Raw genomic sequence first — 24486 nt, 5'->3', positions numbered from 1 at the left:
GCAAAATTTCCAGGTTTGAGGAGATGGAAAATTTTACAGTCTCTTAATCAAAGGGCTGGGAGGACCATCTATGATTAATAGATTTTTTAAAAAAAGTAAGAGATGAAAAGACCAAAAAATTGAAGATTTTCAACAGAGAATTGAAACTATAGAAGGAATACTTTCAACAGAGACCTGAAACTCTAAAATATATATACATTTCTAGAAATGAATATTCTAGAAATGAAATGTATATTCTAGAAATGAAAAATACCACATCTAAAATTAAGAACTCATTGGATGAATTTAACAGCAAACCAGACATAGCAGAAGACAGGAACAATGCAGTTGAAAATAAGTTGATAAAATGTATCCAAACTAAAGTGCACAGAGAAAAGAAGAATGGAAATAAAGAGCATAAAATATATGTGAAATAAGTAATCAACTAATCTAAACAGTCAACTAATTACTGTACATTTAATGTGAATTCCAGCAGAAAAGAAGAGAAAAAAAATGAATATTTGAAAATAGACTAGCAACAATTTCTTCAAACTGTTGAAAGCTATCAACCCATAGATTGAAGACTGGTGAACCTTAAGCAGAATAAATAAAAATATATGACAACAATAGCACAATAAACAACAACATTAAATAGATTAAAAATGCTACAAAGTTTTTGCATTGCTCAGGTGGTAAAAATAACTAACTTAAGGTAAACTATAGTAAGTGAGGGATTCATATTGAATCTCTAGGTAACTACTAAAATTTTCGAGAATAGCTAATAGAGATGAATAATCGAATAACAAAAAATGTTTAACTAATACAAAAGAAGTCTGCTAAGAAAAAATATGAAACAAAGAACAGATAGTATAAACAGAAATAAATAGCAATATTGGAGACTTAGATCCATTTATTTTATTTGTTGCATCATGTATGAATAACTAAATATTCCAACTAAAGACAGAGATTGTCACACTGGACACAAAACCAAGACTTGAGTATGTGCTATCTATAAGAGGAGAAGTTTAAATATAAGGACACAGGTAAATGGAAAGTAAAAGGATAGAAAAAATTATATCATGTAAACAGTAGCCAAGAGAAAACTGGTTATTTGTATATAATATCAAATTAATAGACTTTAAGGCAAAAAAAAACACTAGAAGCAAAGAGAAATATTTCATAACAATAAAAATATCAACTAAACAGATAGTCATTCTAAAATTTTCTGTACTTAATGTTTCACATATGTGTACGTAATAACTCGAAAATATACAATGCAAAACTTAACAGAACTAAAAGAAGAAACAGCTAAAATCATGTAATAGCAGTTGGTGATTTTGATACATATCTCTAAGTAAGTATTAGAACAGCAGTCAAAAAATCAACAAGGATATAAAATATTTGAACAACATAATCATATTAATCAAATTTACCTATGTAAAATACCATGCTTAACAGCTGCATATCAATTTTCTTTTTATTGGAGACTTAGATCCATTTTTTTATTAGTTGGAACAATGACCAAAATATACCATATGCTGGTCCCTCAATCAAAGTCTCAGAAAAAAAAAATAAATGAAAAGATTTAAGGTGTGCTCTCTAACCACTTTGAATTTAAACTGGAAATAAAGAACAGAAAGATAAATAGACAAATCCTTAATAGTTTAGCAATTAAACAACTTGCATCTAATTAACCCATGATTAAAAGGATAAATTATAGTGAATATTTAAAAAATAGTTTAAACTGAATGGTAACATGTAGGTCATATCAAAGCCAGTTAAATGCAGCTAAAGCAATGCTTAGAGGGAGATTAATGGCTTTAAATACAATGAAATTTAAAAATCAATGATCTGGGCTTCCCTGGTGGCGCAGTGGTTGAGAGTCCACCTGCCGATGCAGGGGACACGGGTTCGTGCCCCGGTCCAGGAAGATCCCACATGCCACGGAGTGGCTGGGCCTGTGAGCCATGGCCACTGAGCCTGCGCGTCCGGAGTCTGTGCTCCACAGCGGGAGAGGCCACAACAGTGAGAGGCCTGCGTACCACAAAAAAAAAAAAAAAATCAATGATCTGAGCCAGAAGCCAACAAAATTTTTCTGTAAAGGCCCAGATAGTAAGTGTTTCAGGCTTTTGGGTCTTATGGTCTTGGTCTCAACTACTCGTCTCTGCCATTGTAGAGTAAGAACATTCATAGACATTTAGGAAACAGGTGGTTGGCCAACAGGCCAGGTTGGCCCACAGGCCATAGTTTGCAGGCTAATATGAAAAAGAACTATGAATAATGCACACTATTTACATCTAGTGATCTAAAGCAGTTTATCTGTTCAACCCTAAGGACTAGGGCAAAAAAATGAACAAAATCACCTCATAGCATATACAAGGAAATCATGGAAAACTTCCATTGCCTCCTCAGAAAGGTCTCCCCTGGCTTGTAAAAATCGAAATCATATTCCCCCACACACACTTTTACTTCTACCTCTTTTCCATGGTACATTTTTTTCAAGTCTAGCTACTACTTTAAATTACATCTATACATAATTTTTATTATTTATTATTTGCCTTTTATCTTCCCATCTCAATTGCAAGTTCTATAAAGGCTGAAATTTTGTCTCTTCCACATGTTGTATCTTTAGCACAGCCAGAAGACTGCCTGGCAACGGGTAGGTACTCATAACTATCAGTCGAGTCTGTGAATAAATGATGGGGAAGAGCACTTTAAGTTAGAAAGTCCTAAAAGCCCCAGAAGTGACATTAAGGTATGTGCATGAATGAAGAATAACTCAATCACTTTCAATCATTCTGTAAGAAATGTGGCCTCAGAAGTGGGACATGATAAGTAAACCCTGGCAGATTTTTTTTCTTTCTTTCTGTATGTATTTTTTTATTGGAGTATAGTTGCTTTACACTGCACAGGGAACTCTACTCGGTGTTCTGGTAACCGTGGCAGATTTTTGACTGCTCACTTCAAACCTGCGCTGTCCTTTATACAAAGAAAGGAGGATTCGAATTCCCTTTCCAGTCAGGAGGACATTCACTGAGAATTGCTGATATAACCCAAACACAGTATCCTCAGCTCCCCCATCAGCATAAACAGGCAAGATCCCTGGCCAGGAAAGGCCAGTATGAAATGATAGACAAACTTGACATAACCCTCTCTCTTCCCTAAAGGAGACATTTATGGAGATAATTACCTTGCATTTCTTTATACTTTAGCTACCCAAGTTTGAATTCCTAAACACTGTAGTTTAGTTTTCTTGTTTTTTGAACTTCATATAAATGGAATTGGAATCCTATCTTCTTTCACTCAAAACTATGTCCGTGAAATTCATTCATGTTGTGTCATGGGTCTGTAGTTTATTTCTATTGTCATACACTGCAAATATACTACATTTTGCTAATCCACTCTACTGTTGATGGGCATCTGAGTTCTTTCTTATTTTTGGATATAATGAATATGCTGCTAGGAAGATTCTTGAAGTGGATGTAAACTGCTTCTGCTTGAATCATGACCAAAGGACTCTTCTGCCACAGAAACAGTGTCCCAGGTTCTCCAGGCTTGCTTATTACCATCCAGTTTTATGATCTTCAACAGCTATTTGACTGACTATATTCTTCCATAGACAGCATAATTCATCAACACAAAATAAGCTTTATTTTCCTTATTGCTCTATTAATATGTTTGCCCACTAGAGAATATTTTGATAATTAAGGAGATTTAAGATTCCTGAAGTCCTTTGAGCCCCTTGGGAGACATGCACTAGATTCACTCCCTGCTTACTTATACTAATGGGATCCAGGTGTAGGACAGATACATGATATCAACACATTAAAATCTCATTTCAGTCATACAGTTCAGTCATACAGTATATTCTCCTCCAACTTTCTCAATAAACCTTCTGAGAGCAAAATTAATAGTAAGAACTAGCAATGACTGAATTGTAGACATCTGTAAGATTCACCTGGATAGTTTGCTGACATTCAGCTTCCCAGGCTCTACTCAGTGTCTGGATCAGCAAGTCTGAGGTAGAGCCCAGATAACACACTTTTAACAAGCACCCAGAGGAGACATCAGTGCAAGTGTTCTTTGGACCCTGCTGTGGCAGAGCTGTCAATAAACAAAAACAGGAGGAGAAAACCATAGAAGACCAAAAAGATGTAGGAAGATTACAAGAAAACCAACTGTACTTCTTGCTGGTCACAGTGGTGAAGTCCTGACCGTGTGAAGTGATTAGTACCCAGGATTCTCCACTCTGGACACATCTCCCTCCCACACCAGGGCTGAGGCAAGTTAGGGTTTTACCTTCCACATTGCCTAGTAGATGAGCTAAAACTTTAATGTTACATGTACTTACACCAAAAGAAGAAGTCATTTGAGGAACACAATTATTTCAAAACTAAAAATAACATACTCAATTATAGATTGTGTCAGATGTAGAAATATTAAAAGAGGACAAATAAATCAAATTATCCCAATAAACATACTCAGTGAGACAAAAGACAAAACTGGCAATGTGAAACAAGAAAAAAGAGTCTGAAAATAAGCAGAAATATTAGGTAACAAAAATAATACTTACAATAAAGAATACATTCAATGGAATGTGTCTGAGGAATGAGTTAATGAGTTAGGAGACAGACTGAGGAAATCTCTTGGAAGAATAGTCAAAAAAAATTTTTTTTAATATATGAAGGAGAGAAATAGAAGTGCCAATATCCAGAGAATAGGAGTCCCAGAAAGATAAAATATAAATGGAGATGAGGAAATAATTGAAGGAATAATGGAGATTAAATTTTCCCAAATTAAATAAAGATGAAAGACCTCTGTTTCAAAGGCCTCATAGAGTGCCCTCAAAGAGAGGTAAAGAAAAGCTGACATGAAGGTACCTTATAGTAAAACATAAGATATCAAAAGTAAAGAGAAATTAGAGGGCTTCATAGACAAAACAAATCACAGATGAGCCCAAGAATCAGATTGACATTAGATTTATTTTTCACTACCAACTAGCTGCAAGAAGACAATGAAGTAGGATATTCAACATATTGAAGGGAAACAGGTTAGGATCTAGAATTTTATATCCAAATAAACTGTCATTCAAACTTGGAGACATGATAAGATATTCTCTGAATAGAAGGTCTTAGAAGGTTTGCCAAACAAAGATCTGCATTGGAAACTAGGGTGAAGTATTTGTATAAGTGGAGAGAAAAGTCTAGGAGATGCTATAGGAGATATATGAGGGAACAAGAGATTTCATACCTTGGTAATATTTGTCTTTAAAAATAAGATCAAAGAGAAAGAAAAATATACCGTAATATCTGTGAATTTTAAATCTAGGTATTACCAACATAAGGACTGAAGAGTCTGGAATATTTAAAAGTGTGTTAAACTTCTTTCTTTTGGGGGGTGGAGGAAATGTAAACATCAATATCCCCCCAAAAAAGTGAGACATTAAAATAATGGAAAATGTGAGAGAGAACTAAAATAATACACTGAGACTGTAAAAATAGGTTTTGTTAGATCAGATTCCCCCAAAGCACACTCTGATATGAGAATGGATCTGGACAGAACACGACATTGTCTGCTACAAATGTCCAAATTGATCAATAATGTCAATAAATATAAGTGAAATAAACCTACAGTGAAAACTACATGGATGTGTAAAAGCTGAAAATATAAGAATGGAAAAAAGACACAATTGTATAATGACCCTCTCCAACTCCACTAATACTTATGGTCTTAAACCCTATTCTTATATTATTAGATAAGAAAGGTCACTACATAATGGTAAAAACTTCAGCGCACCAGGTTGCTATCTCAGTTTTAAACATGTATGCACCTGATAAAACAGCTTCAAAATATTTCAAGCTGATAATTCAATAATGTAGAATAGCAGGTTAAATAGTTAAGTTGAAAGGCCAGCATAGTATGCATACAATTTATAAAACATGTTTATAGCAGAATTTCTCCAGGTCCTTAAGGTATTTAAATCATTAAAGCTATTGTAGAGCGGGTAGAATGGTCCCTGGAAAAAATTGTTTCTAGGTCCAAAATAATTGGGTATTAAATTATTTTCTCATGATATGAAATTATTATATAAATGTAAGCAGTAGAAATTAAGAAGCCCAGATTGTTGCATGGAGAAGGGGTGTGAGGAAAGTGATAATAATCATGACGATTTATAGGGGTTTTCCTGGTGGTGCAGTGGTTAGGAATCCGCCTGGCAATGCAGGGGACACGGGTTTGAGCTCTGGTCCAGAAAGATCCCACATGCCGCGGAGCAACAAAGTCCACGCGCCACAACTACGGAGCCTGTGCTCTAGAGCCCACAAGCCTCAACTACTGAAGCCCGCGTGCCTAGAGCCCACACACCGCAACAAAGAGTAGTCCACGCTCGTGCAACTAGAGAAAGCCCACGCACAGAAACGAAGACCCAATGCAGCCAAAAATAAAATAAAATAAATAAATGTATTTAAAAAATAATCATCATCATGACAGTTTAAAAGGAGAGCCTGGAGTCAGGACTACTCAGGGAATGATACTGGAGCAAACAGATGTGGTTCCAAATTAGAGAGGAAGCCTGAGGTTAGAGGAAGAGATACAACAAGTGTTTTTGATGGAAGAACTGCCAACACGGGTGGCTGATGGCATATTTGGACAAAAAGGAGGGAGAGAGTTCAAGGTCCCATCAAAGCTTTGCACTGACTGACAAAGAGCATGAGAATGCCATTGGCAGAAGCTGCCATCTTGGGAGGCCTTGACTGGTGAGCACTGAGATCCCATGTGATAACTCTGTTCACGCAGCCTCATGGAGATGGTACCAGGGAGACATGTGTTGATTATAAACTATGAATTATTATTCTTTGGACCACCGGAGGGAGGGAGGAAGGAACGAGCATCTCCACAGGGCATGGTGTGCATGGTGGGGCAGATGCCAACATCTTTGATAGGGTCGTGAGTGGCATAGGACAGGAGCACCTGCTGTCAGCAGGGGACAGGACAGTTGCTTTGCATGTACAGGTGGAGAATTGGGAAAAAGAGAATAACTGGGGCATGGATTCCAGGAGACTGGTTTTATAAGGCTTAAACATTTTCTCCAATCTTAAATATCCCAATAGGGAAAAAAAAGTAAGCATAAAGTTTATATAATGTAAAATGTGAGGGTTGTGCCAGTGGAAAAGGTCTTGAGGAAGTCAGTGAAGCTTAACGTATTGTCCACATTAGTTTTGGGGACTGAAATCCTATAGTATTGAAAGTTAATTTATATTACTAAGACCTGGGATGTTTTGTATTATGTGGAATGTCACTTTAACCATGGTCTAGAATCAGATCTGAGTCCCCAGAACGTATTTTAGGAAGTAGCAGGTGAAGCCATTGAGTTTGGCACATTGCTGAAAACTGTGTCCGGGAAATAAACCCTGACATCACCCAGCCATCTTAGCTTACTAAGAATGCATCACACTTCCTTGATCCACTGCCAAAGAACACAGCCAACCCCTGGCACAGAAACCAGGAGAGAAGGCTGGGTGTCTAATGTTCTCTCCACCCTCAGAAATAATCCCAAAATAATTCCACTGGACCCAGCGTGAAGCAGCTCACAAAGCAGACAGGACCAGCCTGCAGGAAGGGTGTGTCTGCTGGCACTTTCTCTGAGCTGTTTTCTCAGGCCTGGCTGTGGTGGCTGGTATTGATGATTATGCTTTTTCTTAGATGAGGAACAGGTTACAGCAGCCTGGCCACTGGAGGATTTTTAAATAGAGGTTAAGAGATTAGTGATATATTATGACTCTCACACTAAAATCTGTAGTGGAATTGCTGGAAACGGAAACCACTCTCCAGTGCCCCATATCCTGAGTGATACAGTGTCCAGTGACTTGTGAAGATCAGGTCAGCACAGAGCACACAGTGTGTCTAAATCAGTGACAGTGTCAAACAGCACTTGGAATCAGTAGATCTCAGAGAAGGGAACCGAATCAAGGCAATAAGACTGCCCTCAAAGGCATCACTGCCCCGAGGGGCATCACAGTGATGGCTCGGCAGGGTCACCCTTGCCTGAGGACCTCATTGTAGAGGCCATGCCCACCAGTGGCAGCTTCTGTAGCACAGAGCAACTGGAGTTCTTTCTGATCAGAATCCTGAAAGTCATCCTGGTGTCTGCTCTGGAGTCAGCAGATGAGTCTATCAGGGCATGTTAGAAGATGTTGATGTAATTAAAGAAACTTATTTTAGAAACTCTAAGAAAGCAGTTAGCTAAGTTTTGTTTTATTTTGTTTTGTTTTTAAGAAGATGTTGAGGGTAGGAATTTAGTAATTTATTTATTTACTTTTGCTGTGTTGGGTCTTCGTTTCTGTGTGAGGGCTTTCTCTAGTTGTGGCAAGCGGGGACCACTCTTCATCGCGGTGCACGGGCCTCTGACTATTGCGGTCTCTCTTGTTACGGAGTACAGGCTCCAGATGCACAGGCTCAGTAGTTGTGGCTCACGGGCCTAGCTGCTCTGCAGCATATGGGATCCTCCCAGACCAGGGCTCGAACCCGTGTCCCCTGCATTAGCAGGCAGATTCTCAACCACTGCGCCACCAGGAAAGCCCAGTTAGCTAAGTTTAACATCTACCTGAGTACACAAAATTCTCCAGCAACATGCACCTTCTCAGAGCACTTATTGAAAAGAACTGTCCAGGATATGACTTGAACATGTATAATAAATGGAAGAGTAAAGAGAAAAGATGTGCTCAAAGAAAATAAAATAGACTTTGGAACAAAATTCTTTATCCTCAATGAGGATTATCAGGAAAATTTTAGGTTGGAAAGGGTAGATTTATGTGGGTATGAGTTTAGACTGTGTCATGTAATATTTAGTTATCAGAACATTTTTTATATTCTTATTTTTAGAAAAATACATTTTGAAGCATAAGTGTTAAAAATGCCACAAACCTTGAAATAATCGTCCAATTTTAGGACAAATTGTGTAAATGTTATAAATGATTATCGTTAATTTTTGGATGTTTATTATAAAAATAATTTATCTGATTAAAAAAGCAGTAAAGGCTTATATTATTATGCTTTTCTGATTATAAAACAGGGGGCTTCCCTGGTGGCGCAGTGGTTGAGAATCTGCCTGCCAATGCAGGGGACATGGGTTTGAGCCCTGGTCTGGGAAGATCCCACATGCCGCGGAGCAACTAGGCCCGTGAGCCACAACTACTGACCCTGCATGTCTGGAGCTTGTGCTCCGCAACAATAGAGGCGGCGACAGTGAGAGGCCTGCGCACCGCGATGAAGAGAAGTAAGAAAATATCTTCAAAGAGATCTACTTCCCTAATATAGAGAAAATAATGTATTTGAGCATTCACACATTCAACAAGTATTTATTGATCCTCTACTGTGTGCTAGATACACTCTTAGATGCTGGGATACAAACTTTAAAATACACCGTTCTCATCTTTCAGAAGTGTGCATCCTACAGAGGATACAGGCTGGAACTGGCCATGCTGTGATAGCAGAGAGGAAGATCAGAAGAGCGAGAGGTGAGAGAAGCTTCTTGGGACAGAGAGAATTTGAAACAAGTTACAATGAAGTGGCATGATAAGGAGGAGACAGCCCCATCAGGCAGAGGGAACAGCATGTGAAAAGGCGTGGAGGTGCAAGAGAATCTGGCGAGTCCAAGCAGTCATTTTCTCTGGCTGGAAGAGGGACACTAGCATTTGATGAGGCTGGAGAAGTGAATCAGAGAGCAAGCTTGTGAAGGGCATTGTGTGCTCAAGAGCGTGAACCTGATTTCAGATGCAAAGGGAACTTTCTAACAGATGACTCAGATGACATAGCCATCCTCCAACATAGAGAACATAGGTTTGCTCTAGGCTTTGTTCCTAATCCCATTGACTAATCTGGGTTTTGTAATATGTGAGCTGCGGTAGCCTCTGTGTCCAACCCAATTCAAGGCAGTACCATTGCACCCTACAGTTAGCATCTTTCCACCAAAAGAAACCTTAACACAGAAAACAAGCCAGAAAAACACAATGTCTCAATGTTCAGCCTCAGGCTGAACATCCAAGGAACCATACCTGTCCCACCTGAAGAGAAGACGATGATGGGAGAGATATCATTAATAGGAAATGGGACTACTCAGAGTTAAAAAAATAAGATGATAATGAACTAGTACTGGGACAGAAATTCCTGGATTCTTTCCAAATCTTAATCACTCTTTAATCTGTTTAAACTCTCTCCCGAATGATAGGTCAATTTTGTGGCTAAATAATAACAGCTGATGTTTACTGAGCATTTTTCTGCGTGCCAGGTGCTGGCCAAGTTTCCATGAGATACTCATGCCTGAGCAAATGCTTGCCCCATTGTAACTCTACAAAAGATGGTAAAGGGGCTCAGTGCAAGAGTAAGAACAGTTTATTCTATTAATGTGGGGAGGTTTAGGAAAATTAGGAGATGAAAGTGATCCCAGTGAAATGACACCTGCAGGGGATGGTGTGAATCTAATTTTGTCTATGTATGAAAGGCACATCAAAGAACAAATTTGTTTATCTCTGGGAGGTGGGAGACAAGCAATGTTTATCCCTTCTTTAGATCTTTCTTCTAGGATGAAAACAAATGATTTTTATCATAAAATTGTTACTTTTATAAGAGGACGATTTTATCTGGCTGAATTGGAGCCCAGAACTATAAATGAAAAAAAATCTCCGTTATTTCTCTAACTGCCCCTTAAACTATTGAACTCTAGGTATTTATTTGTATCCATTGCTATGCACGAGAGTTTTTGTTCTATTAGAGGGGAGTTCTTGGTTGAGTCAGTGGACAGAGGCTGGATTTGAGTTTTTGCAGCAGGAGGAGGGACACAAGAAGTGGACAGAGCAACTTTCCATGGAAGACTCAGTAGAGATGAGAGGTCAGAAGTGGACAGAACTACCAAAGGAAAACTTTGGTTGGGTCTGCCATAGGGAGAACTGTTTATGGGCCTGAGAGACTGTAGGTGGCACAACAGTGGGAGGAACCCACTCTCCCCTCTACAAAAGCCAAGCGATTGTCTGGCATCAGAGCATCCTGGGACCACAGGCTTGGTGTGGGCATTGTCGGATGATAGGCAAGGCTGGGGTGAGAAGGTCAGAGTGAGGCCCCTTTGGGCAGGTGTCTGGACAAGTGGGAGCTGCAGCTGAAGACCAGGGCAGGTACAGCTCCTGTGGGGGTGAGAATGAGGTTCCTCTCAGGACCCAGAATAACAGGGCAAACCTTGAGGCCAACTCATTTCAAGCCCTCAAGGGTGGCCTTGTTTTGTGATCAAAGGCTGATGGAGGCTCAGTGAGAGGTTATGTTACTAACACCTGAAAGATGATGCATTTATGACTGAGCAAGGAATTCTACAACCATTGGAATTCAGCCTAAAGCTTGGCACAGTTTTTAGTTTGTTATATGGTCCTGCTAAGTACCACAGCTGGCAAAGCAGCTGGTGGTTGCTGGGGTCCTTGTGAGGGAAATTGGCAGATGGGCCAACTGCCTGGCCGGCCCAAGATGACTTAAGGAGAGGCAGGCTTGCAGCATCAGGAAAACACCTCCCTGTTAAAGACAAGGTCATGACCATTTGCTACAGCCCATTCAAACCAAGGGCAGGTGCATTAAAGTGAAGCAAAAATTGATTGAAACGTTTGTCACGTGAATAAGAACTTCCTGATGTGACTGGGGAAGCCTGACTGTGCTTGAATGCAGATCAGGCCAGAGGTCAACGTGATGCCCACGGTTTTGGTGAGACATCTGAAGACCTGTCATCTTGATGTGGCCATAGGTGGCTTCCTCAGGACAGGTGCTAAAGTCAATGACCAAATCAACAAAAAGACTGCTCTCCTGAGAAAGAGTTTATTTACTGAGAGAGTACTATTTTCAGATCCCCCTTCCCCAGGACAGAATTTATAAAATTTCAGAAAGAACATGTTCAACCAACGTTTTAACAACTAAATGGATTCAGTAGCCATTACATTATTTCTAGACCCAGGAAAGGACTGCATTTGAAACAATCTTTGTATCCCGTTTCAGGGTTTATTGGCGTGATATGCAGATGAAATATAGCTGCTGATAAAAAAAAAGAGAGAGATTTACTGTTCAATCAATGCAGGTAGATGTCACGTTGGCCTGACAACACTAGGCTCCTCCCACAGATGTGGTGACCTGGAGCCCAGATGTGCAGACCACCCTGGGGTGGTCTCCAGCGTGCTCCCAATTGTATTCTCCACACCAGTGGCCCCTGGATCGCCCCAGGGTAGATCCTGTCAAATAACACTGACCGCAGCATTAGAAGCCTCCTCAGACATTCACAGTGGGCCCTGAGAAGTCCTCAGGTTAAGAAGTGTTTTTAAATCTTATTTAGCCAGAAATGCTCAGAGTTTCTGTTTTTGTTTTTCCCCTGGAAACACCTCATAGCAAGGAACACTCCACTTTCTGGTAGGGACTTAAGAATCCCTTTCCCATTGTTTTCTGAGACACACTGTCATTTCCCTCTGGAACTAAACACAGAGTGTAAGTATTTCTCTTTCTGTCTTTTTGATGTGATTATTCGTCCTCCAGGACACAGACCAGGGCTAACCTGGTCATGTTATTGCAGCATCTCATCCAGGGCTTAGCCAACAACTGTCACAGCAGGAAGCCACCTCTTCGAGGTCTAGTGTCCACCTGGCTGGGGGGATGGGTTTGGCCAAGGAGACGGGACTTGGCCTTTGACTTTCTGCGGATGAGGACAGGCCTTTCCAGCTGCTAAATTGTAAGGTCTATGACAAAAATAGCTACTACACGATTTCCTGATAGCTATGCTGTTTGAGGGGTTCATATGGGAGGATGGGACACCTCGGTCCTGCGAACCCCCTTCCACTGGGACAGAGTTATGCATCAAGCATGGAGAATTGGGCTTCCTCTGGGCCCTGTGTTTCAGGGTTCAGTCTCCTGTTGTTGGTGGACAGGAATTGCGCTGGAAGGCAGCTCCTGGGGAAGGAGGCAGCCTACACATCACTCTGTCTTTAATCCACTAGACAAATTGAAAAAAATGAAGAAAAAGAAGAAAATTCATTCACCTTTTTCTAAAGTTTATGAATCTTCAATTGATTCAATTAATCTTCAATTAATCTTAATTTTATTATAAACTATTTTGGAATTTCATGAAATTTTTATTTTAAACTGAATTTTTAAAAATTTTGAAATAACTGTAGAATCACAGGAAACTGCAAAAAATAGTACAGAGAGGTCCTCTCAGCCAGTTTCACCCAGTGGTAAGATCTTGTATGAATAGGCACAATATCACAATCAGGATAAGATGATGATGTTTCCTGCCTCATTTCTGAGGTGGGTAATTTGTATCTCTTCTCTCTTTATTTCTGTCAGTTTTGCCAGAAGTATGTCATCATTGAAGTGTTCAAAGAACAAACTTTTTGTTGGATTGATTTTCTCTATTGCTTTTCTGTTTTCAATTCCATTGATTTCTGCTCTATTTCTTTTTTCCTGCTTGCTTTAGGTTTATTTTGTTTTTCATTTTCTAATTTCTTGAGGTGGGAGCTTATTATTATTGATTTGAGAACTTTTTTTCTTAGTTCACTTAGTGCCATAAATTTCCCTCAGCAACACCTTAGCTGCATCCCAAAAATTGTGATGTTGTATTTTTATTTTAATTCAGCCCTATGTATTTTAAAGATTTCCTCTGTGTCTTCCATTTCCATCCATGGATTATTTAGAAGTGCATTGTTTAATTTCCAAGTTTGGGGAGATTTTTCTCATATCTTTCTGTTTATTGACTTCTAGTTTGATTTCTTTATGGTCAGAGAATATACTCTATATGATTTTGATTCTTTTAAGTTTGTTGAGGTTTGTTTCATGATCCAGGATATATCGATACATTCACCCCTCCATATTCACAGGCTCTGCATCTGCAAATTCAACCAACCATGGATCAAAAATATGAGAGAAAAAGAAAAAAATTCCAGAAAGCTCCAAAAAGTAAAACTTGAATTTGCCATGTAGGCTGACAACTATTCACATAGCATTTACATTTTATTGGGTATTATAAGTAATCTAGAGATGATTTAAATTATACGGGAGACTGCTGTAGGTTATATGCAAACGCTTCACAATTTTATATAAGGGACTTGAGCCTCCTTGGATACTGGTATCTGTTGTTTGGGGGCGGGGCATCCAGAACCAATCCCCCATTTATAGCAAGGAGCAACTATAGTCTACCTTGATGGATGTTCCACCATGATAAATCCATCATAAGTTGAAAATATCACAAGTTGAAAATGCATTTAATACATCTAATCTGCTGAACATTATACCTTGTCCTAGCCCAGCTTAAATGTGCTCAGAACACTCACATTAGCTTACAGTTGGGTAAAATCATCCAACACAAATCCTACTGTAAAGTGCTGAATATCTCATGTAATTTATTGAATACTGTACCGAAAGTAAAAACCAGAATTATTATTAAGTATAGGTTGTTTATCCTCATGATTGCATGGCTGACTGGGAGGTGTGGCTCACTGCCACGGCCCAGCATCGTGGGAGAGTATTGTACTGCACGTCACTAGCCCCGGAAAAGGTCAATATTCAAAATGCAAAGTACAGTTTCTACCAAATGTGTATAGCTTCTGCACCATGGTAAAGTCAAAAAATTGTAAGTCAAAACATTGTAAGTCAGGGACCATCTGTATCCTATCCATATTGACTGTTATGTTGTTATTGATCATTATGTTCTATAGATATCTATTAGGTCCCATTGGCTGATGGTGTTGTTCATTTCTTCTATATTCTTAATAATTTTCTGTCTGGTAGTTCTATTATTAATGTTATAACCTTTGGTGTTGTTTCCTCATTACAACTGCTCTTGATATTCCACTTAACTTGATTTTACCACATACACATTTTGTGTAGGGCTAGAGCTGCATACTAGAATTATCTGGGAGCTTTAAAAATGCTGATGTCGGGCTTCCCTGGTGGCACAGTGGTTGAGAGTCTGCCTGTCATTGCTGGGGACACGGGTTCGTGCCCCGGTCCCCGAAGATCCCACATGCTGCAGAGTGGCTGGGCCCGTGAGCCATGGCCACTGAGCCTACGCGTCTGGAGCCTGTGCTCAGCAACGGGAGAGACCACAACAGTGAGAGGCCCACGTACCGCAAGAAAAAAAAATGCTGATGCCTGGGTCACATTCCAGACTGATTAATCAGAATCTCTAAGGGTGAGTCCTGGGCATCAAGCTTTTTAAAAAGCTCCCCAGGTGACTCTATTGTGCAGCTATCATTGAGGACTGCTTGATAAAGCAGCAGTGTCCACAATGTGATGCAACTCACACCTCCCAGGTAACCCACCTGGGTAGAGACGCAATGTCAAATGTAGTGTCTGGAGTAGCCCAGTGAGCTGAGATGGTGGATATGGTCTGTTACTGCAGTGTCCAATGTAGTAGCATGAGCCACTTGTAGCTACTGAGCAGTTGAAATGTGGCGAGTGAGACTGAAGAACTGAAGTTTTAATTTTATTTTAAGTAGCTTAAATTTAAATAGCCACATGTGGCTAGGGGCTACCATATTGGACAGGCAGCTCTGGATTCATAAGACATTTTCTGTCTTATTTTACCAGAAAAATAAATGTGTTTTTGCCTCAAATTTCCAGTGATAAATGATTCTAAGTGGAAATCTTCTCAGTTAAAAGGTATTTTTTTCATACTGAATAGTACTTTATCAGCAAAACACATGAATTAAAGTTATTTCTCTCTGTGAAGTAAAACCTTAGGAAACAGTTCAAAGCACCTCTTTGATGGCAAAATTGTACTGATGGAAAATATTTGTAAATGATGCTGCTAACGAACAACACTTGTATCAGAAAATAAACTTACATTTTCTTTCATGTACTTATGTGTTATCTGTGGCTTTTAAAGCAGACTCCCAATACCCCAGTGGGTACTATTAATCTCTCCATTTAGTAAGGCTTTTAGTTACCAGGAGCACAATTATAACAGTAAAAACATTCAAATCCAAATGTGTTGGATCCAAAGAATGCTTGCAATTACACTGCAAGCAGTAGTCAAGGTGCTGTGGTAAAATGCATGCATCTGGGCTTTTCAGTGCTTGCAGCATGATGGATGTGTTTATAAAGCGAGCCAGCCCATGAATTCTTCACCAGGGAGTAATTCCTCAGACAGTGACTTACCATGGCTAGGTTGGGCAATAATGGCTTGATGATAAGTCTGAAATGTAGATATTTTACACACCAAATATAAGACAACAGGAAAACAACCTATTTTTAATTTTGAAGCATTTACTCATACTCTGGTTATATTTATTTTTTTTAATGTTTTGATTGGGTTGTTTGTGTTTTTAATATTGAGCTGCATGAGCTGTTTATATATTTTGGAGATTAATCATTTGTCCACTGATTTGTTTGCAAATATTTTCTCCCATTCTGAGGGTTGTCTTTTCATCTTGTTTGTAGTTTCCTTTGCTTTGCAAAAGCTTTAAGTTTCGTTAGGTCCCATTTGTTTATTTTTGTTTTTATTTCCATTACTCTAGGAGGTGGATCAAAAAAGATCTTGCTGTGATTTATGTCAGAGTGTTCTTCCTATGTTTTCCTCTAAGAGTTTTAGAGTTTCCAGTCTTACATTTAGGTCTCTAATCCACTTTGAGTTTATTTTTGTGTATGGTGTTAGGGAGTGTTCTAATTTCATTCTTTTACATGTAGCTGTCCAGTTTTCCCAGCACCACTTACTGAAGAGACTGTCTTTTCTCCATTGTATATTCTTGTCTCCTTTATCAAAAATAAAGTGACCATATGTGCGTGGGTTTATCTCTGGGCTTTCTATCCTGTTCCATTGATCTATATTTCTGTTTTTGTACCTGTACCATATTGTCTTGATTACTCTAGCTTTGTAGTATAGTCTGAAGTCAGAGCCTGATTCCTCCAGCTCTGTTTTTTTCCCTCAAGACTGCTTTGGCTATTCAGTGTCTCTTGTGTCTCCATAAACATTTTAAGAGCTTTTGTTCTAGTTCTGTAAAAAATGCCATTGGTAATTTGATAGGGATTGCGTTGAATCTGTAGATTGCTTTGAGTAGTATAGTCAGTTTCACAATATTGATTCTTCCAATCCAAGAACATGGTATATCTCTCCATCTGTTTGTATCATCTTTAATTTCTTTCATCAGTGTCTTATAGTTTTCTGTATACAGGTCTTTTGTCTCCCTAGGTAGGTTTATTCCTAGGTATTTTATTCTTTGTGTTCCAATGGTAAATGAGAGTGTTTCCTTAATTTCTCTTTCAGATTTTTCATCATTAGTGTATAGGAATGCAAGAGACTTCTGTGCATTAATTTTGCATCCTGCAACTTTACCAAATTCATTGATTAGCTCTAGTAATTTTCAGGTGGCATCTTTAGGATTCTCTATGTATAGTATCATGTCATCTGCAAACAGTGACAGTTTTACTTCTTCTTTTCCCATTTGTATTCTTTTTTTTTTTTTTTTTTTGGAATATATTATGGATTCTTTTTTTTTAACATCTTTATTGGGGTATAATTGCTTTACAATGGTGTGTTAGTTTCTGCTTTATAACAAAGTGAATCAGTCATACATAAACATATGTTCCCATATGTCTTCCCTGTTGCGTCTCCCTCCCTCCCACCCTCCCCATCCCACCCCTCCAGGCTGTCACAAAGCACCGAGCCAATATCCCTGTGCCATGCGGCTGCTTCCCACTAGCTATCTACCTTACTGCGTTTGTTAGTGTGTATATGCCCATGACTCTCTCTCGCCCTGTCACAGCTCACCCTTCCCCCTCCCCATAACCTCAAGTCCGTTCTCTAAGAGGTCTGCGTCTTTATTCCTGCTTTACCCCTAGGTTCTTCATGACATTTTTTTCTTAAATTCCATATATATGTGTTAGCATACTGTATTTGTATTTTTCTTTCTGACTTACTTCACTCTGTATGACAGACTCTAGGTCTATCCACCTCATTACAAATAGCTCAATTTCGTTTCTTTTTATGGCTGAGTAATATTCCATTGTATATATGTGCCACATCTTCTTTATCCATTCATCTGGTGATGGGCACTTAGGTTGTTTCCATCTCCGGGCTATTGTAAATAGAGCTGCAATGAACATTTTGGTACATGACTCTTTTTGAATTTTGGTTTTCTCAGGGTATATGCCCAGTAGTGGGATTGCTGGGTCATATGGTAGTTCTATTTGTAGTTTTTTAAGGAACCTCCATACTGTTCTCCATAGTGGCTGAACCAATTCACATTCCCACCAGCAGTGCAAGAGTGTTCCCTTTTCTCCACACCCTCTCCAGCATTTATTGTTTCTAGATTTTTTGATGATGGCCATTCTGACTGGTGTGAGATGATATCTCATTGTAGTTTTGATTTGCATTTCTCTAATGATTAATGATGTTGAGCATTCTTTCATGTGTTTGTTGGCAGTCTGTATATGTTCTTTGGAGAAATGTCTATTTAGGTCTTCTGCCCATTTTTGGATTGAGTTGTTTGTTTTCTTGTTATTGAGCTGCATGAGCTGCTTGTAAATTTTGGAGATTAATCCTTTGTCGGTTGCTTCATTTGCAAATATTTTCTCCCATTCTGAGGGTTGTCTTTTGGTCTTGTTTACGGTTTCCTTTGCTGTGCAAAAGCTTTGAAGTTTCATTAGGTCCCATTTGTTTATTTTTGTTTTTATTTCCATTACTCTAGGAGGTGGGTCAGAAAGGATCTTGCTTTGATTTATGTCATAGAGTGTTCTGCCTATGTTTTCCTCTAAGAGTTTGATAGTTTCTGGCCTTACATTTAGGTCTTTAATCCATTTTGAGCTTATTTTTGTGTATGGTGTTAGGGAGTGATCTAATCTCATACTTTTACATGTACCTGTCCAGTTTTCCCAGCACCACTTATTGAAGAGGCTGTCCTTTCTCCATTGTACATTACTGCCACCTTTATCAAAGATAAGGTGTCCATATGTGCATGGGTTTATCTCTGGGCTTTCTATCCTGTTCCATTGATCTATCTTTCTGTTTTTGTGCCAGTACCATACCGTCTTGATGACTGTAGCTTTGTAGTATTGTCTGAAGTCAGGGAGCCTGATTCCTCCAGTTCCTTCTTTCGTTCTCAAGATTGCTTTGGCTATTCGGGGTCTTTTGTGTTTCCATACAAATTGTGAAAGTTTTTGTTCTAGTTCTGTGAAAAATGCCAGTGGTAGTTTGATAGGGATTGCATTGAATCTGTAGATTGCTTTGGGTAGTAGAGTCATTTTCACAATGTTGATTCTTCCAATCCAAGAACATGGTATATCTCTCCATCTATTTATATCATCTTTAATTTCTTTCATCAGTGTCTTATAATTTTCTGCAAACAGGTCTTTTGTCTCCTTAGGTAGGTTTATTCCTAGATATTTTATTCTTTTTGTTGCAATGGTAAATGGGAGTGTTTTCTTGATTTCACTTTCAGATTTTTCATCCTTAGTGTATAGGAATGCCAGAGATTTCTGTGCATTAATTTTGTATCCTGCCACTTTACCAAATTCATTGATTAGCTCTAGTAGTTTTCTGGTAGCATCTTTAGGGTTCTCTATGTATAGGATCATGTCATCTGCAAACAGTGACAGCTTTACTTCTTCTTTTCCAATTTGGATTCCTTTTATTTCCTTTTCTTCTCTGATTGCTGTGGCTAAAACTTCCAAAACAATGTTGAATAATAGTGGTGAGAGTGGGCAACCTTGTCTTGTTCCTGATCTTAGTGGAAATGCTTTCAGTTTTTCACCATTGAGGATGATGTTTGCTGTGGGCTTGTCATATATGGCCTTTATTATGTTGAGGAAAGTTCCCTCTATGCCTACTTTCTGCAGGGTTTTTATCATAAATGGGTGTTGAATTTTGTCAAAAGCTTTCTCTGCATCTATTGAGATGATCATATGGTTTTTCTCCTTCAATTTGTTAATATGGTGTATCACATTGATAGATTTGCGTATATTGAAGAATCCTTGCATTCCTGGAATAAACCCCACTTGATCATGGTGTATGATCCTTTTAATGTGCTGTTGGATTCTGTTTGCTAGTATTTTGTTGAGGATTTTTGCATCTATGTTCATCAGTGATATTGGCCTGTAGTTTTCTTTCTTTGTGACATCCTTGTCTGGTTTTGGTATCAAGGTGATGGTGGCCTCGTAGAAGGAGTTTGGGAGTGGTCCTCCCTCTGCTATATTTTGGAAGAGTTTGAGAAGGATAGGTGTTAGCTCTTCTCTAAATGTTTGATAGAATTCGCCTGTGAAGCCATCTGGTCCTGGGCTTTTCTTTGTTGGAAGATTTTTAATCACAGTTTCAATTTCAGTGCTTGTGATTGGTCTGTTCATATTTTCTATTTCTTCCTGATTCAGTCTTGGCAGGTTGTGCATTTCTAAGAATTTGTCCATTTCTTCCAGATTGTCCATTTTATTGGCATAGAGTTGCTTGTAGTAATCTCTCATGATCTCTTTTATCTCTGCAGTGTCAGTTGTTACCTCTCCTTTTTCATTTCTAATTCTATTGATTTGAGTCTTCTCCCTTTTTTTCTTGATGAGTCTGGCTAGTGGTTTATCTATTTTGTTTATCTTCTCAAAGAACCAGCTTTTAGTTTTATTGATCTTTGCTATTGTTTCCTTCATTTCTTTTTCATTTATTTCTGATCTGATTTTTATGATTTCTTTCCTTCTGCTAGCTTTGGGGTTTTTTTGTTCTTCTTTCTCTAATTGCTTGAGGTGCAAGGTTAGGTTGTTTATTCGAGATGTTTCCTGCTTCTTAAGGTGGGCTTGTATTGCTATAAACTTCCCCCTTAGAACTGCTTTTGCTGCATCCCACAGGTTTTGGGTCGTTGTGTCTCCATTGTCATTTGTTTCTAGGTATTTTTTGATTTCCTCTTTGATTTCTTCAGTGATCTCTTCATTATTAAGTAGTGTACTGTTTAGCCTCCATGTGTTTGTATTTTTTACAGATCTTTTCCTGTAATTGATATCTAGTCTCATGGCGTTGTGGTCAGAAAAGATACTTGATACAATTTCAATTTTCTTAAATTTACCAAGGCTTGATTTGTGACCTAAGATATGATCTATCCTGGAGAATGTTCCATGAGCACTTGAGAAAAATGTGTATTCTGTTGTTTTTGGATGGAGTGTCCTATAAATATCAATTAAGTCCATCTTGTTTAATGTATCATTTAAAGCTTGTGTTTCCTTATTTATTTTCATTTTGGATGATCTGTCCATGGGTGAAAGTGGGGTGTTTAAGTCCCCTACTATGAATGTGCTACTGTCGATTTCCCCTTTTATGGCTGTTAGTATTTGCCTTATGTATTGAGGTGCTCCTATGTTGGGTGCATAAATATTTACAATTGTTATATCTTCTTCTTGGATCGATCCCTTGATCATTATGTAGTGTCCTTCTTTGTCTCTTTTAATAGTCCTTATTTTAAAGTCTATTTTGTCTGATATGAGAATTGCTACTCCAGCTTTCTTTTGGCTTCCATTTGCATGGAATATCTTTTTCCATCCCCTTACTTTCAGTCTGTATGTGTCTCTAGGTCTGAAGTGGGTCTCTTGTAGACAGCATATATAAGGGTCTTGTTTTTGTATCCATTCAGCTAATCTGTGTCTTTTGGTGGGAGCATTTAGTCCATTTACATTTAAGGTAATTATCGATATGTATGTTCCTATTCCCATTTTCTAAATTGTTTTGGGTTCGTTATTATAGGTCTTTTCCTTCTCTTGTGTTTCTTGCCTAGAGAAGATCCTTTAGCATTTGTTGTAAAGCTGGTTTGGTGGTGCTGAACTCTCTCAGCTTTTGCTTGTCTGTAAAGGTTTTAATTTCTCCATCAAATCTGAATGAGATCCTTGCTGGGTAGAGTAGTCTTGGCTGCATGTTTTTCTCCTTCATCACTTTCAGTATGTCCTGCCACTCCCTTCTGGCTTGTAGGGTTTCTGCTGAGAGATCAGCTGTTAACCTTATGGGGATTCCCTTATGTGTTATTTGTTGTTTTTCCCTTGCTGCTTTTAATATGCTTTCTTTGTATTTAATTTTTGACAGTTTGATTAATATGTGTCTTGGCGTATTTCTCCTTGTATTTATCTTGTATGGGACTCTCTGTGCTTCCTGGACTTGATTAACTATTTCCTTTCCCATATTAGGGAAGTTTTCAACTATAATCTCTTCAAATATTTTCTCAGTCCCTTTCTTTTTCTCTTCTTCTTCTGGAACCCCTATAATTCGAATGTTGGTGCGTTTAATGTTGTCCCAGAGGTCTCTGAGACTGTCCTCAGTTCTTTTCATTCTTTTTTCTTTATTCTGCTCTGCAGTAGTTATTTCCACTATTTTATCTTCCAGGTCACTTATCCGTTCTTCTGCCTCAGTTATTCTGCTATTGATCCCATCTAGAGTACTTTTAATTTCATTTATTGTGTTGTTCATCGTTGCTTGTTTCATCTTTAGTTCTTCTAGGTCCTTGTTAACTGATTCTTGCATTTTGTCCAATCTATTGTCCATTCTATCTCCAAGATTTCGGATCAACCTTACTATCATTATTCTGAATTCTCTTTCAGGTAGACTGCCTATTTCCTCTTCATTTGTTAGGTCTGGTGCATTTTTATCTTGCTCCTTTATCTGCTGTGTGTTTTTCTGTCTTCTCATTTTGCTTATCTTACTGTGTTTGGGGTCTCCTTTTTGCAGGCTGCAGGTTTGTGGTTCCTCCTGTTTTTGATGTCTGTCTCTAGTGGCTAAGGTTGGTTCAGTGGGTTGTGTAGGCTTCCTGGTGGAGGGGGCTAGTGCCTGTGTTGTGGTGGATGAGGCTGGATCTTGTCTCTCTAGTGGTCAGGTTCACGTCTGGTGGTGTGTTTGGGGGTGTCTGTGGCCTTATTATGATTTTAGGCAGCCTCTCTGCTAATGGGTGGGGTTGTGTTCCTGTTTTGCTAGTTGTTTGGCATAGGTTTTCCAGCACTGTGGCTTGCTGGTCGTTGAGTGAAGCTGGGTGCTGGTGTTAAGATGGAGGTCTCTGGGAGATTTTCGCTGTTTGATATTATGTGGAGCTGGGAGGTCTCTTGTTGATCAGTGTCCTGAAGTTGGCTGTCCTACCTCAGAGGCAGAGCCCTGCCTCCTGGCTGGAGCACCAAAAGCTTTTCATCCACAGGCTCAGGATAAAAGGGAGAAAAAGTAGAGGGAATTAGTAGAAGTATGAGGAAAGAAAGAAGGAAAGGAGGGTAGGAAGGAAGGAAGAAAGAAAGAAGCAAAGAAGGAAAGAAGGCAAGAAGGAAAGAAGGGAGGGAGGGAGGGAGGAGGGGAGGAAGGAGGGAAAGAAGGAAAAAAGACAGAAAGAAAGAAGATACAGTAAAAATAAAATACAGTATAATAAAGTTATTGAATTAAAAACTTCTTATTTAGAAAAAAAAAAAAAAAAAGGGACGGAAAGAACCTAGGACAAATGTTGGCAGCAAAGCTATACAGACAAAATCTTACACAGAAGCATACACATACACCCTCACTAAAAGAGGTAAATGGGGAAAAATCCTAAATCTTGCTGTCAGAGACCACCTCCTCAATTTGGGATGATTCGTTGTCTAAAGGAGGGAAGGAAGGACGGAAAGAAAGAAAGAAAGAACGAAGGTAAAGTATAATAAGGTTATTAAAATTAATTATTAAGAAAAAAATTTAAAAAAAAAACATGGACGGATAGAACCCTAGGACAAATGGTGGAAGCAAGACTATACAGACAAGATCTCACACAGAACCATACACATACACGTTCGCAAAAAGAGGAAAGGGGAAAAAATCATAGATCTTGCTCCTAAAGTCCACTTCCTTAATTTGGGATGATTGGTTGTCTATTCAGGTATTCCACAGATGCAGGGTACATCAAGTTGATTGTGGAGCTTTAATCCGCTGCTTCTGAGGCTGCTGGGGGGGATTTCCCTTTCTCTTCTTTGTTCTCACAGCTCCCAGGGCTAAGCTTTGGATTTGGCCCTGCCACTGCGTGTAGATCGCTGGAGGGCGTCTGTTTTTTGCTCAGACAGGATGGGGTTAAAAGAGCCGCTGATTGGGGGCTCTGGCGCACTCAGGCCGGCGGGGACGGAGGGGCACAGAGTGCGGGGCGGGCCTGCGGTGGCAAAGGCCGGCGTGACTTTGCACCAGACTGAGGCGCGCTGTGCGCTCTCCCGGGGAAGTTGTCCCTGGATCCCGGGTACCCGGCAGTGGCGGGCTGCACAGCCTCCGCGGAAGAGGGGTGTGGAGAGTGACCTGTGCTCGCACACAGGCCCCTCGGTGGCGGCAGCAGCAGCCTTAACGTCTCCCGCCCGCCTCTGGGGTCCGCGCTTTTAGCCGCGGCTTGCGCCCGTCTCTGGATTCCGCGCTTTCAGCCGCGGCTCGCGCCCGTCTCTGGATTCCGCGCTTTCAGCAGCGGCTCGCGCCCGTCTCTGGATTCCGCGCTTTCAGCCGCGGCTCGCGCCCGTCTCTGGATTCCGCGCTTTCAGCCGCGGCTCGCGCCCGTCTCT

Source organism: Globicephala melas, chromosome 2 (genome assembly GCF_963455315.2).
Source record: "Globicephala melas chromosome 2, mGloMel1.2, whole genome shotgun sequence".
Taxonomy (NCBI): domain Eukaryota; kingdom Metazoa; phylum Chordata; class Mammalia; order Artiodactyla; family Delphinidae; genus Globicephala; species Globicephala melas.
The sequence above is the reverse complement of the archived record's forward strand: the minus strand, read 5'-3'. Positions refer to the sequence as shown.